Genomic DNA, 12373 nt, shown 5'->3' on the forward strand with positions numbered 1-12373 from the left:
GCGGCTAATGATCTTGTTTGACCATATAAGAAGATATAAGGTTTAGGCTCCAAAACCTAGGTGAAGTGGCCAAGTAGTTATCTGATAGTTTAAACTGGCTAACTAGCGCTAGGTTGAATGACCATGAATGCAACCCACTAATCACTTCTGCTTCAGCCTAACAGACCGCCTAGCACTGAAAGCTTAGAAAACAGAGCATAACCGCAAACTTAAGAATGTTGCTCCAGTTACCGATGACAACTGATTTTGGATACTCAGTTTAAGAACTCATGCACTTTGTTTAAGATTTTGGCATGAACGCCCACTGTCAACACGATCTCAGGTAGAAGGGGTAGCCTTAAAAACAACTCTTGAAGTACTTCAAGGCTTTCTTATATCATACATTGCTTGTTGAAGCTGTTACAGAATATTTTCTCTCTTTCATTATAGACACTAAGCGAAAAGCACAAAATCCTGCCTAAAATCTATTTTCAAGTTTCCTGAAGCCTTTAAGAGAAAGGATCAGATATTTTTCATCTCATACCGATTGAAAGGGCTCTAGTGCTTTTTCAATCTATAAGGCTGACAGAACTTTTACTTACTCTCAACGTTGTAAGGACAAATTCACGACACTGCCGCCTCTTTTTTCTCTAGGCGGCGTTTACTGAATCAAGGCCAAAGGTTTCTCAATAAAACAAGTGTTTTCGTTTCTGCCAAATCTCCTGCGGTTAACCTGATGACTATATAAAAGAAGCATGATGAGTTAGTAAGTGAACCAGGAAGTATCTGGTACTCTAACGAATATCAAAGGAAAATGATAAAATTGGGTCAAGTAGGTTGACTCCTCTCACGTCGATTAGTCCGAAATGACTTAATAATTAACAATTTTAATCATCCGAAATAAGAAATAAAAATCAGTTTGGATAAACACTAGTAAAGATATTTATAAATGTTCATAAAGTTGTATTCTTTAAAAAACGTAAGCATTTAGGATAAATTCAAGATAAAGAACATAAACGTGTTAAGGAGCACGGGTAATTGGATTAAGCAATTTCTTAAAAAGAAAAGGTTGCATGAGATGTCCTGGCCTACAGCCCACACGCTGTGGTCAAACGCAAAAAGTCATTACCATTTCCTGTTTGCATTGATCCTAGGGAATGCAGCTGGAGTGTTCGATCGAAGTTACAGACCTGGAATTTAAAAAGAAATCTAGTATGTTGAAGAAGCTGTAGAAACAATTGTGGCTGTGCCTACTTTTGCTTTGATAGAGGACGTTAGTTACATTTTTTACGGTCTTTTTTCTATGTTTTCAATAGTAACACTAAATTTTGGGCGTGAGAACGTTCAGCTGACACGGCCGTTTATTGAGCTTTAGATTGCTTTTAACCTATGACCATTGCTAAGTACATGTTTAACATTCACAATTACTAACATAAATAAAATTATTGGAAACAAATACATAATAAAGGATTGTGTAATACAACTTCATCTAAGTTTATTTATTTTGGGGTCGGACTGATCAGTATGACGCTATTAGCCAATTGCTCCGAGATTAAGGATCAATTCCTGAACCAAAACAATGCATAAATATTTTAGGTATTTCAGCGGCGAAATTCAGGAATCTAGTAATTCAGACAAGATTAAAAGCGTGGGGGAGTAAAACTGTTTTATCACCACTCAAGGTTCAGTAAACCATGTGTCCTGTACGTACGTATCCTGCACTTTTATCTAAAAAGAAACTCCTTGCGCACAGCAACTGCACGCGAAGTTCATCCTATTTCGCAAACGCTTTTTTAAAGTACATTTGTTGCATATATAATTCCTTGTATCAGCACATTAAGTGGGAAGGTCATATTAAAAGCTATACCGCCGGATGTAGAAATCATCTTTTTTCGATTGTCGTCGTGTGTGAGTTTTCTGTTTGTATAGTTTAAAAACTTCCTTTCTGTTAAGGTCTTAGTGTCAGTGTTCCCTCGAGTCTCATTTTGTGTGAGTATGTGTGTGGTATTTGACGGATATAATCTAACTTTTTCTTTTAAACTGTCATATTGCAATGAAGTTTATATTGACTCGGTATCTGTAATATCTGGAATATGCACCTAAGAGAAATACTTTAAATTCATTTACGCTCGGAAAACATGTCTTTGTGCCCTAAACCAAAAGGGTTGTAGTATTGACCACACAGTTGAATAATCCTGAATGGCAATGCAAAAGATAGGATGCCACAAGTTGATTTTTCCATACCACCATGTAACAGTCATTTCCGAATTATGACATTGCCGTGTTTCTTGTTTGCTTTAATTAATAAATACTATTATTATTATCGTATATAAATTTGAATGATTTAGTTTAGGCAAATTTAATACACGTCCTCCGCCCCTCTCTCCTCATTTAATCTTATAAATAATAGCACCATCCTCGTCGGATGACCAACCGCCAACTCATCAGAGGGTAAGGGTACGTCTACTGACCACACCCATGAATTAGAACTCTGACTCGGTATTTTCTTAAGATGAAAGCGGTTCTTTAAATGTGGTTTTATGACCACCTGAACGCTAGCAATTAAATAAGCACAAACATTTGCTAGACTATGCAACCTTTAATTTCTGAATGGCCTTCGTGCATAAGCGAAGATTTTCCGACCAAGAAAGGGGCGGGTTACTAATTTTACGGAAAAACAAACTGACCGACAATCGGCATTAAAATCGGGCTTTAATTTCAAATTTCCGATTCTTTATGAGCACGTTTCACAGGGTATAAAAAGGCCTGAGTTTTAAATGCATAGAACAAAAATTATCATCGTTTCTCCGAGTTGGAACTCGTTGTTTAAGGAATACCATGAACATGGCGAAAACACTTCTGGTAAGTGACTTACTCAACAACATGAACAGTATTGTCACCAAAAAAATGAAAAAATGACTCTCATTTTAAAACGGGCTTTAAGACATATACCCAACCTATGATCTCTACTTTACTTATGAAGTTCCAGGACAAAATCCCACTTTGGGAACTGTTATTTACCAAGAGATAGATTAAGATAAAACACCTGAAAGTATTTATTTAGTTTCCAAGCCAAAGTTTGTTTAGGTAAGGAGCTGAACTAATACCATTCCGCGTCCGGGGTTGGACTTAGTATCGTAGAGTAGAACACTACCACCTAGCTCCCGCCATATGTTAAGACATTATTGCTAAATGACTGAAATCGCGAGAGGCCCTTGTTTTTTGCTTCTTTTTATCATACTATTAAATTTTATCGACTAACTGTCTAGAGACACGTACGGAGGGTAGTTTTAACATGCATGAAATTGCCCTGTTGCCAACACGGCCGGAACTGTCAACAAAGCCGGGAAAGCAGAAGATCGTTATGGCAAAGTACCTAGCTCAGTGTAGTCATCTTATTGTCATCATACCCAAGTTTTCTTTCATTTTAGTTTTTTTACTGTACTTTGTACCTGTGAGAGTGCAAAGAGTGCTTGATAGCATGCAGATTCTTATCGTTCTTAAGTGTGACTTTTCATCGCACTCAGAGCTCACCGCAACTACCCAATTAGTCTTTTAGACATTGTTAACTACTGACATGATATTACTCGAAGGCATTCAGTGAGCCGTCAAGGATCGAAACTAAATATTGAAATTAAAAACATTCTTGAAGACAGTGACTAAATTAGACGCTGCAACGTGTTGTAGTTTCAACTAAAGATATTCGTTGTTGTTTTTTTAATCTTTGCCTCTGAAAAATATTATTGATATCTATTTTAACAAAGACAGCCATTTACAAACTATGGAGTCGTTAATCAGCAATTACTCGTAAGCTTTCCCACAAATTGATCACAAAAAAATCAGTCTTTATTTGTTTATTGTTTTTTTTTTCTTTTTTTTTTGGGGGGGGGGACTTGTCGGCTAAACAAGACTGACTTTCTTGTGTATGCCCATTCGATAAATAATTATCAGGGACACTTGCACTTCCCACACTTTTACTTCCGGAACTTTACTCGGGTGCGGTTTTTTGACAAAAACACGGCAATTACGGCAGTTCCTTTCAACGAGCGGAAATAGTTCAATAATTTGTTTGTTCCTGTGTTATCATTTTAGCATGTTTAATCGAGCGTAAGGGCTTAACAGTCGAAAGCCGTAATCTAGAGTAAAAATTTGAAAGAAGAACTTACTTCTGTATTCAAACAATTATTTCCTTTCTTGTGTGTCTCCACATCAATGATTTTCAACTTTTTCAAGGTCAAAATCCTCTGGCATTGTGAGACCGTTGGATGACAGAACTACAGCTTTAGTTCACCGTAGCTTATTCTCCGCGCTAAAAATAACTTCACACTTAAACACTTTGTCCTATTTGAAGTAACGCTTTTCGAAGCCCTGACCTAAGAGTCAATTACGTGAACTTAACTTAACTGATAAAACCGTTGATACAAAAACGTGTTTGTACTGGGCATCCGGTAACTATAACTAACTAAAACTTTTTCTGTAGATCCGGCTCTCGTCACGAATCCCGTCTGTTAAGTAATGTCATGACTCAGTGTCTGATACCACTTCCTCAGTTCAATTTTAAGGCAAGACGGATTCAGTACTGATTACTGAGAATTTATTTCCTTCATGCTCTTTGGATTTTACACCAATATTTCTAACAAATCAGGAAAGACGTCTAGGTTTATATTTCAACGAAACATTTTCTAAAAATGACAATAGCGAGTGTTTAGCTAGTATATGGCGATTTTATCGCGTGTAATAGGCGTGGCTTGTCCTCGTATTGGGGGTGCAGGCTACACCTACAGTATATGCATCCGACACCCACGGCAAGGGTTTGGTAAGGGAACATCATCAGCCCAACAAAGCCCTTCGAGGAAACTTTCATATGATTACAACCACCAAAAAGGCAAATCAAATCACGTCTACAGAAAAGATGTCGACAAGACTAGCACAGAAAAGGCAGAGTGCGAGCTCATACTCATATTCGATAAAAGATTAACAAGTAACAGATTCTGTCGTTAATTGCTGCTTTTTGAAACACGAAGTTATTTGCCCAAATACAGGGGCACTCAACGAGAATATAGTTCAAAACCACTCAAACATAGCATTGTTAAACGTATATTTTAGTATTTAAACGGTAGATATAGGCATATTTTTATCCCCTAAAAGTTTTTCATCTGTTCGGATTTCCTAGCTGAAAGTCTAGCGATTCGAAAATTAGAGGGATCAAAACTTACCTTTTCGAAAATTTCAGCCAGAAAAAAGGCTCCCGAAAATTGTAGGTGGCCTTTTTAGGGTAAAAATCCGTTAAAAATGGGCAATTATACCATTTTTTAGATGTTCGAAAATCCTAGGAAAGGCAGACAAGCAAGAAATTTTGCAAAAAATGTTCAGAAAACTCTAGATCTCAAATCGTCTTCCGAACAGTTATTTTCCGAAAATTGTCGTTAGGTGCCCCTGCAAATAGTTTATATGAAAAATTGCAACTTACGCTCACGTGGATTAGTAAGAAACTTGTATAACTTCTCGCCGGCTAAACGAAGTCCTTGTCATGAGTACAGTCGAACCTCACTTTACGGACACCCGCTGAAAACAAACACCTCGTTTAACACACAGATTTCTTCGTCCCTGGGAAAATGCCCTGACATTTTCTCCAAATTCAACCCGCTTAATACCCGGGGGGGGGGGGGGGGGGGGGGGTACTCCCGCGGATTTTTGATAGGGGTGTGCCGCGAAGGTTCGTGGACCCTAACCCTATTTAAGGACTAAGAAAGCGAAAACTAATACCCTTTTTAAGGCCCAAAGTCGAAAAATGACACCCTATTCAAGGAAAAACAAAATTATTAATAGCATGAAAAGGAAAACTTTATTTCTTCACTGTAACACTGGATGTATATTATCAAGCATAAAATACTAGAATAAGCCTAGTTTAAAAAAAAAAATGTTCGTTTAGGCGGGCGTTTTCACACTCCAGTATTAGATAATACAATTAAGCTACCCTATCTAAGGACCACACCAGGGATACAGAAACAAAAGGGTAAAAAAAGATACCCTATTTAAGGACCGAGAACCTCAAAAACCATACCCTATTCCGCGGCACGTACCTATATAGCCCATATGTGGGAGTATCCCCCTCCCCCCTCCGGGGCTTAATACGGACACCCGTAATGCAGACAATGGACACCCCTTTCTTACCCAATCATCAGATTCTCATACAAAGTCAAACTCACTTATGCTGTATTAGACATTTCCTTTTATTGTAAAATGTAAAAAAACCTTCAGTTGATTGCATGTCGATGTTCCCAACGCTACAGTACACCAAACAGGATGAATTGTAGACTATTCAGATTATTTTGGCATCAAACGAGTTATGCAAAGACTGGCGGTTTTGATTAAATAATAATATAAGTATAGGCGAGGGCGATTTTTTACTATATTTCCGTGGATTTATTCCGCGGAATGAAGGCTTTGTGAAGGTTAGACATGTTTACACCTAATCTGACGATGCTTATAACTGTCCTCTTTTATTTCTTTAGTATTTTGCCCTTACATTAAAAGATGTCTTTTACATTATAATATCACCCACTTAAACTCTACGGGCACTCCGTTAATACCGACACTGTTTCTTAGAGCTGAAAAGGACCCAGTTGTACAACTTCTGATAATGAAAACATATAAAGCAGGGGAAAATGGCCCAAACAGGGCGAAATGGTAATTAACAAAAAGCTCTGCTAAAGTTCTGTGTTATTTTTCGTTTCAGGGCCTGGTTATTGTCACAGGTTTTCTATGTAATTATGCCAATTTAAGCTGTATGCCGTTGCAAAAATTCAAACTGATGTCAGTTTATCGTCATCGCATCAAGAATACTAACTATTCGTACATGAAGGTAGAAGTTCAAAGTGGGATTCCAACTAAAATAGCATTTGACGGACTGAAAGATCAAAAAAACTTAACTGGTAAGAGAGAGTTATGTTTCGTTATAATCTCATCTGCTTTATGACATGTTCGCTCTATAGATGAAACCATGAAATGTTTCATTACGGTGGATCACGGCGGCAATTCGTATTCATGAATTGAATTGATTGCCCGGTCGTATGAATTCACTGAGTCAAGCAGAAAAAGGACTAATATTCTGCCAACTTTGAATATGTTCCCAGTAATTCAGTTTGGTATTTCATATCAGATGTTACGACGAGGAAAAGAAAACTAAGAAGGCTTGACGTAGAGTATTTTTAGAAAAACAACATCTAGAAATGGGTGTCAAATAGGTGTCTTCATCGAATTTATGTTTGTTTTCTGCCACACCGACAGAGTTCCACTTTGAAAACTGTCCCCATCAGACACAGACCAATCAAGTCACATTAGTTACTACAATACACTGGAAATCCAATATCAACGGGTTAAGATACTACTTGGCCGTAAGAGCCGGCCAAATCAGGTTGGAGGTAAGCTTCACAAGGGTTATTCATTTGTTAAAATATGGCAAGCATTTCTGAGGGCTGAATGGGGCGCTCTAATTGGTTGCTTTGTGATCAGAATTTCATTTTACAGTACACACTGTTGCCAAGGAAACAACCCTTTCAGGCTTATTTTAATTTTTACTATATATATTTTTTTTATTGATCTCTTTTTTGTCTGGGAAAGTTAAAGAAACACAAGTAATACAGATCAGGGTTATTGCGATAATCACCTCAAAATAAAACTAGGACCTTTTCTCTTGCCGGACTAGTCCTTTGGAACCTGTCCAGACGGGTACTCCCTATCATGGCCTATACAGGGAAGTCCCCCCCCCCGCCCCCCCCCCCCCCCCCCAAAAAAAAAAAAAAAAATTACCTCTTTCATAAAGGGTAGGTATTTCACTAGCTGAAGGATATAAAATTAATGATTTGGAAATCTGTCATTAAGTTCTGTAAGAGGACCTTAAAGGGCTCAGCTGACAGACGCTATTTTTGGTTGTGAAAGAATCATAAGAAAATTTCGTAGTTTAGTGATATAATTCATATTTAAAGACAATGCATTTACAACAGTAAAAAGGGATACAAAGTTCTAAACTAGGTGTGTGAAAGGGGTACCATTTATCAATACAAGGTACTGGAATGGGGTAACGTTTCTGACAAAAATGACTTATGAAAGAGTACGGGGTTGGACGGGGGAAACTGAGACAAGTTAGGAGCCCATAACCCCAAGCGAGAAACTTCCATGCGTCCGTGTCACGGCATTTTTACTGACCAGTTTATTTTAAGGCCGGTTTTGGCGCGTATTTAATACCCTATTATGGGAAATTTACGATGAACGTTGACAACGCGAAGAAGATTTCGTTACACAAAATTAACGCGAATTTTCCAAAAGTTAGGTTTACATACATCAAATTAACGCGAATGTTTTAAAAAACAATGTGGCCTTACTTTATTTTACGCGATTTGCTACAATACAAACTTCTCATCATACATCCAGTCATTGTTATCTCATTGTTATCGATCATGTTATTGCTCCGTAAATGGATCTAGAGAGTGAACGCTCCCTTGGACGAAGACCAGTCGAAAGACATTTTGAACTCAATTCTTAAAGAAGAACTGTCAGATAGTGACTCCGAGGCGCTGATAGAGGAACTATGAGCAGACGAGGTTTAATTTGTTATTGAAATATAGGTGCTGTAGAGCAACAATGGTGTAAAATAGTGTGATATAAACCAGTAGTAGCCGTCGGTTAGGAGATGGGGGCGAAGATGTGATTGATGAAAACTGCTTTCACAATTGTGGGAGCCCTTTTTGTTCCAGTGTCAGCAAAAGGATATCACTGCCGATCATGAAAACTAGACTGGATTGAACCAGCAAACACATATTTAATTCAACCATTTTATTCACATTTGTTTGGATACAAGTAAAACCTGAATACACTTACATCGATTTCTAGACTTTGCTAACACTCGTATCTTACCGAAAACTTGTCCCGCACTAAACTGAGATCAGGCTGTACTTTCATTTTCCTGGGTAAATAGTTCCAGACCGGCAAACAAGCTACGCAATGCCCTAGACAAATTGAAATTTTTTTGTTGTATTCTTTTGTTTACTACTTCATCGCCTTGCCGTAAGGATTAGTTTGCCGTTTCATATTTTTCTACAAGTTTAATTGTACTAATCCAGGTCTACTGACAACTGGGAGATCCGGCACCACTCATCGGTTTTTTGCTGTGGACTTGCTGACATTTTATGCAAATTAATATACATGCCTCGAAAACTAAACACCAACCATGAAAGCAATGAGAGAAATGGAGAACAAGTGTTTAACTTTGAGGATTTATATAAGCTTAAACTGAAGTCAATTGTATTAAGCTCAACTCACTCTTTCCGAACACTCGCTTTTCTTCTTGCACCTCTTCTTCTTTCTCGAACTTTTACACATGCAGCGATACGCAGCGTCAGCACCATGAAAAAAGCTGACCTTGCAGCACCGTTTAAAAAGCTGACCATTCACATACCAAGCATATTAGTTGGACGAACAACGGAATCTCTAGTAATAAAGTGCCGCTGACCAAGTCAAGATTAGGCTCCGGGCTCCTCTTGTTGCCCGCAATTAACATCGACGTAAATTAAGATGCATTAACTTAACGCGATGTTTTAAAATCGCGTTAATAATGAGTGCATCGATCGTTAATTTCCTATAATAAGGTGTCTTTTAAAACTGCCAAACCTACAGACCTAAAAATAATATTTTTTGCCTTTTCAGAATGTTTAGCTTTTCTTTTTGATATCTTATGCTTTGAATGCCCTCATAGACATGGTGGAGATTCTATTTTCTCGGGAACTGGGTGTCCTAAAATGTGTCTAAGAATAAACTGGTCAGTAAAAACGCGGGGAAATAGACCTAGTATAGGAGTTGCCCGCTCCGGCCTATGGGCTCCTGGACCTGTCTATCACGAAGACGAATGTGACCTCTCTGTTTTATATTGAAAACCAATCGGTAAATATTACAATTTAAAGCATTCTTGCAAAGCCGTTCTAAAAAAAATTTATGTTCATTTTTTACTTTTATTTTCTAGCAAGTTTCTTCCGTAACAGATCACCATCGATTTTTCGTCCGCGCGGTATGTCTTACTTGTACTACTTATAAAATACGATCGGTTGCATCAAACAAGTATATCAAGACCGATTCCTCAGGACAGGCTACGTTAGGAACTAAAGGGGGAAATCGCAAAGCTTTTTTCCGGAGGCAATCATGTTGATAAGAAATAATTTTTCATGTAAGAATTAAATAATCCAGTACAACGCCCTAAAAGGAACACATCCAACCTCCATTTTACAGATCAAAGGTGTACTTCTAAAGACGCAGAGATGGATTTTGTGGAGTGACCACTGCGAAACCGTAAACGTCAGCTTACAAAATCCCCTTTCCCCCCCCGTTATCGGTTCATCTACCTGAAAACAACAACAAAAAAATACATCCAGTTATAAGCCCTCCCCCCCCCGCATTGCCTGCGAACAGCAGACGTATTTCCGGTCTGTTCACAGGCTAGCCCCCCTCTAGCTTGTATTGAAACAAAGGAAATGTTTTGAAACGCTTTTAAGTCCGGTTATAAGCCCCTCCCCCCCTAGTCCCCCAATAAGAACCCCTTAAAACCCCGTACGAAGTTGTATATTAAGCCAAGGGTTTATAAGCAGAAGTTTACGGTATCTGCAAGGGAAGCTTTCTTTATACTAAGGTGTCCGCGATGTGTAATTTCACCTATTACACCTTTTAATCATAACTATAACAAAATTCTCAAATCTGATTGGTTATCAACTGCCCTTATTTCAGCCGTAATAGGACAGTTTAGTACGACAGTACGCGTCATGCGTAAGTAATTGGACAGTACGCACCATCACGTGCGCGCTTAAATGGCTTGGAATTTCTTGTGTTTTGATTTTAAAAAGAGCTTTATACATCACCAATTTTTGCTAAAGTTATGATTAATTGGTAACAGAACTTCGTGTCGTTCAATTCGGTCTGTAATCATACTCGTGATTAAACAAATCGGACTCCCGCTACTCGGTCGTCCGATTTTGTTAATCATCCGTATGATTACAGACCTAATTGGGCTCCACTCAGTCCTGTTATCATTACTTATAAGCGAATATCTGTCTCAAACGTATCCGTTTTAGTGCCTTTTCCGTCGTCCACATTTTAAACTACCCACCATAGGAGAAGAAAATTACAAAATGTTAAGTCCTCCTTTTGTCCCGCTGAAAACTATTTATTATTTTAATTCATACATGTATATGAATAACATCTATTCGCATAAGAGAACAAACATCAATTCAGGATTTCAAGTCAGCCAGTCTATCAAAGTAGACTTATCAGTTTGGGTCTGATGCTCGATCCTGCTTCTATATGAAAGTAAATTTATTTTAATATCGATATATGCAAATGGTTCTTATATTTTCTTATACTAAACAACTGTCAATAGCTAGAAGACTGTCCTTAAAGAATTTCTAGTTTTTAAATATCGCCAAGCGGTAATAATTACGGAAACCCATCCTTCGAGATTAATCCGTCCTCACGATTGCACGGGTTAAACATCTGTACTTTGGAAAGGATTTTCCTTGTCTGTTTCCATGGGATACATGTGGAGGGACGTTCGAAATATGAAATATAAAAAGTATCCTTTTAGAAGAGGCCTAAAGCCCCATTCACACCAAAGGTTAAACATGTTTAAAAACATTTTAGCTACCGGTTTAGAAGCGGCTTACTGTACTTTTGTTTGATAGAAAATTTTGTGCAATTACAAAACGTGCTAAATTTTATTTGAATTCTGTGTAAAAGCCTGTGATCCATTTTTCTGTCACTATTTTTCATTTTGTTAAACCCAGTTAGACATGTTTAGTTCGGGTGTGAATGAGGCTTAAGATTCCATTTTAGCAGAGATCTTGTTTCAAGTTGTTAATGGTTGAGACAACTTGTCATGAAATTTGTTTTATATGCTTACATTTGTTAAAAATAAAATTAGTCATTTTCTTCATAACCATTCTCAGTTCCAAATCAATGCCACCCATTTGAGAAGTAGAATATTTATTAAAAACAAGAGATTTTAATGAATTTTTGTGTTAGCTAAAGTAATTGCTTGTATATCGAAACACCTAGTATTTATTTTATATTTATTTAAAAAGCTGACGCTAAGAGGGTCTATTTCATTAATGTAAGAAATTAAAAGTTAGTTAAATAAAACTTAATTTATCCACCACGTTTTTTATGGTTTCTAGTATCAAGATTCTTATAATGCCGATAGAAGACCGTTGGATAGTGTGTTTTGAACACTTCTTAATGCACCATTTGGCATCTCCCATAATACACCTTTTCTGCCCGCAAAATTTTGCATAGGCATTTTCTTCAGTTTCTTTTGGGGCGACTATAAAACCCAGGAGAAATAAAAAACTAAGGT

The sequence above is a fragment of the Porites lutea genome, chromosome 2 (genome assembly GCF_958299795.1).
Source record: "Porites lutea chromosome 2, jaPorLute2.1, whole genome shotgun sequence".
Taxonomy (NCBI): Eukaryota; Metazoa; Cnidaria; class Anthozoa; order Scleractinia; family Poritidae; genus Porites; species Porites lutea.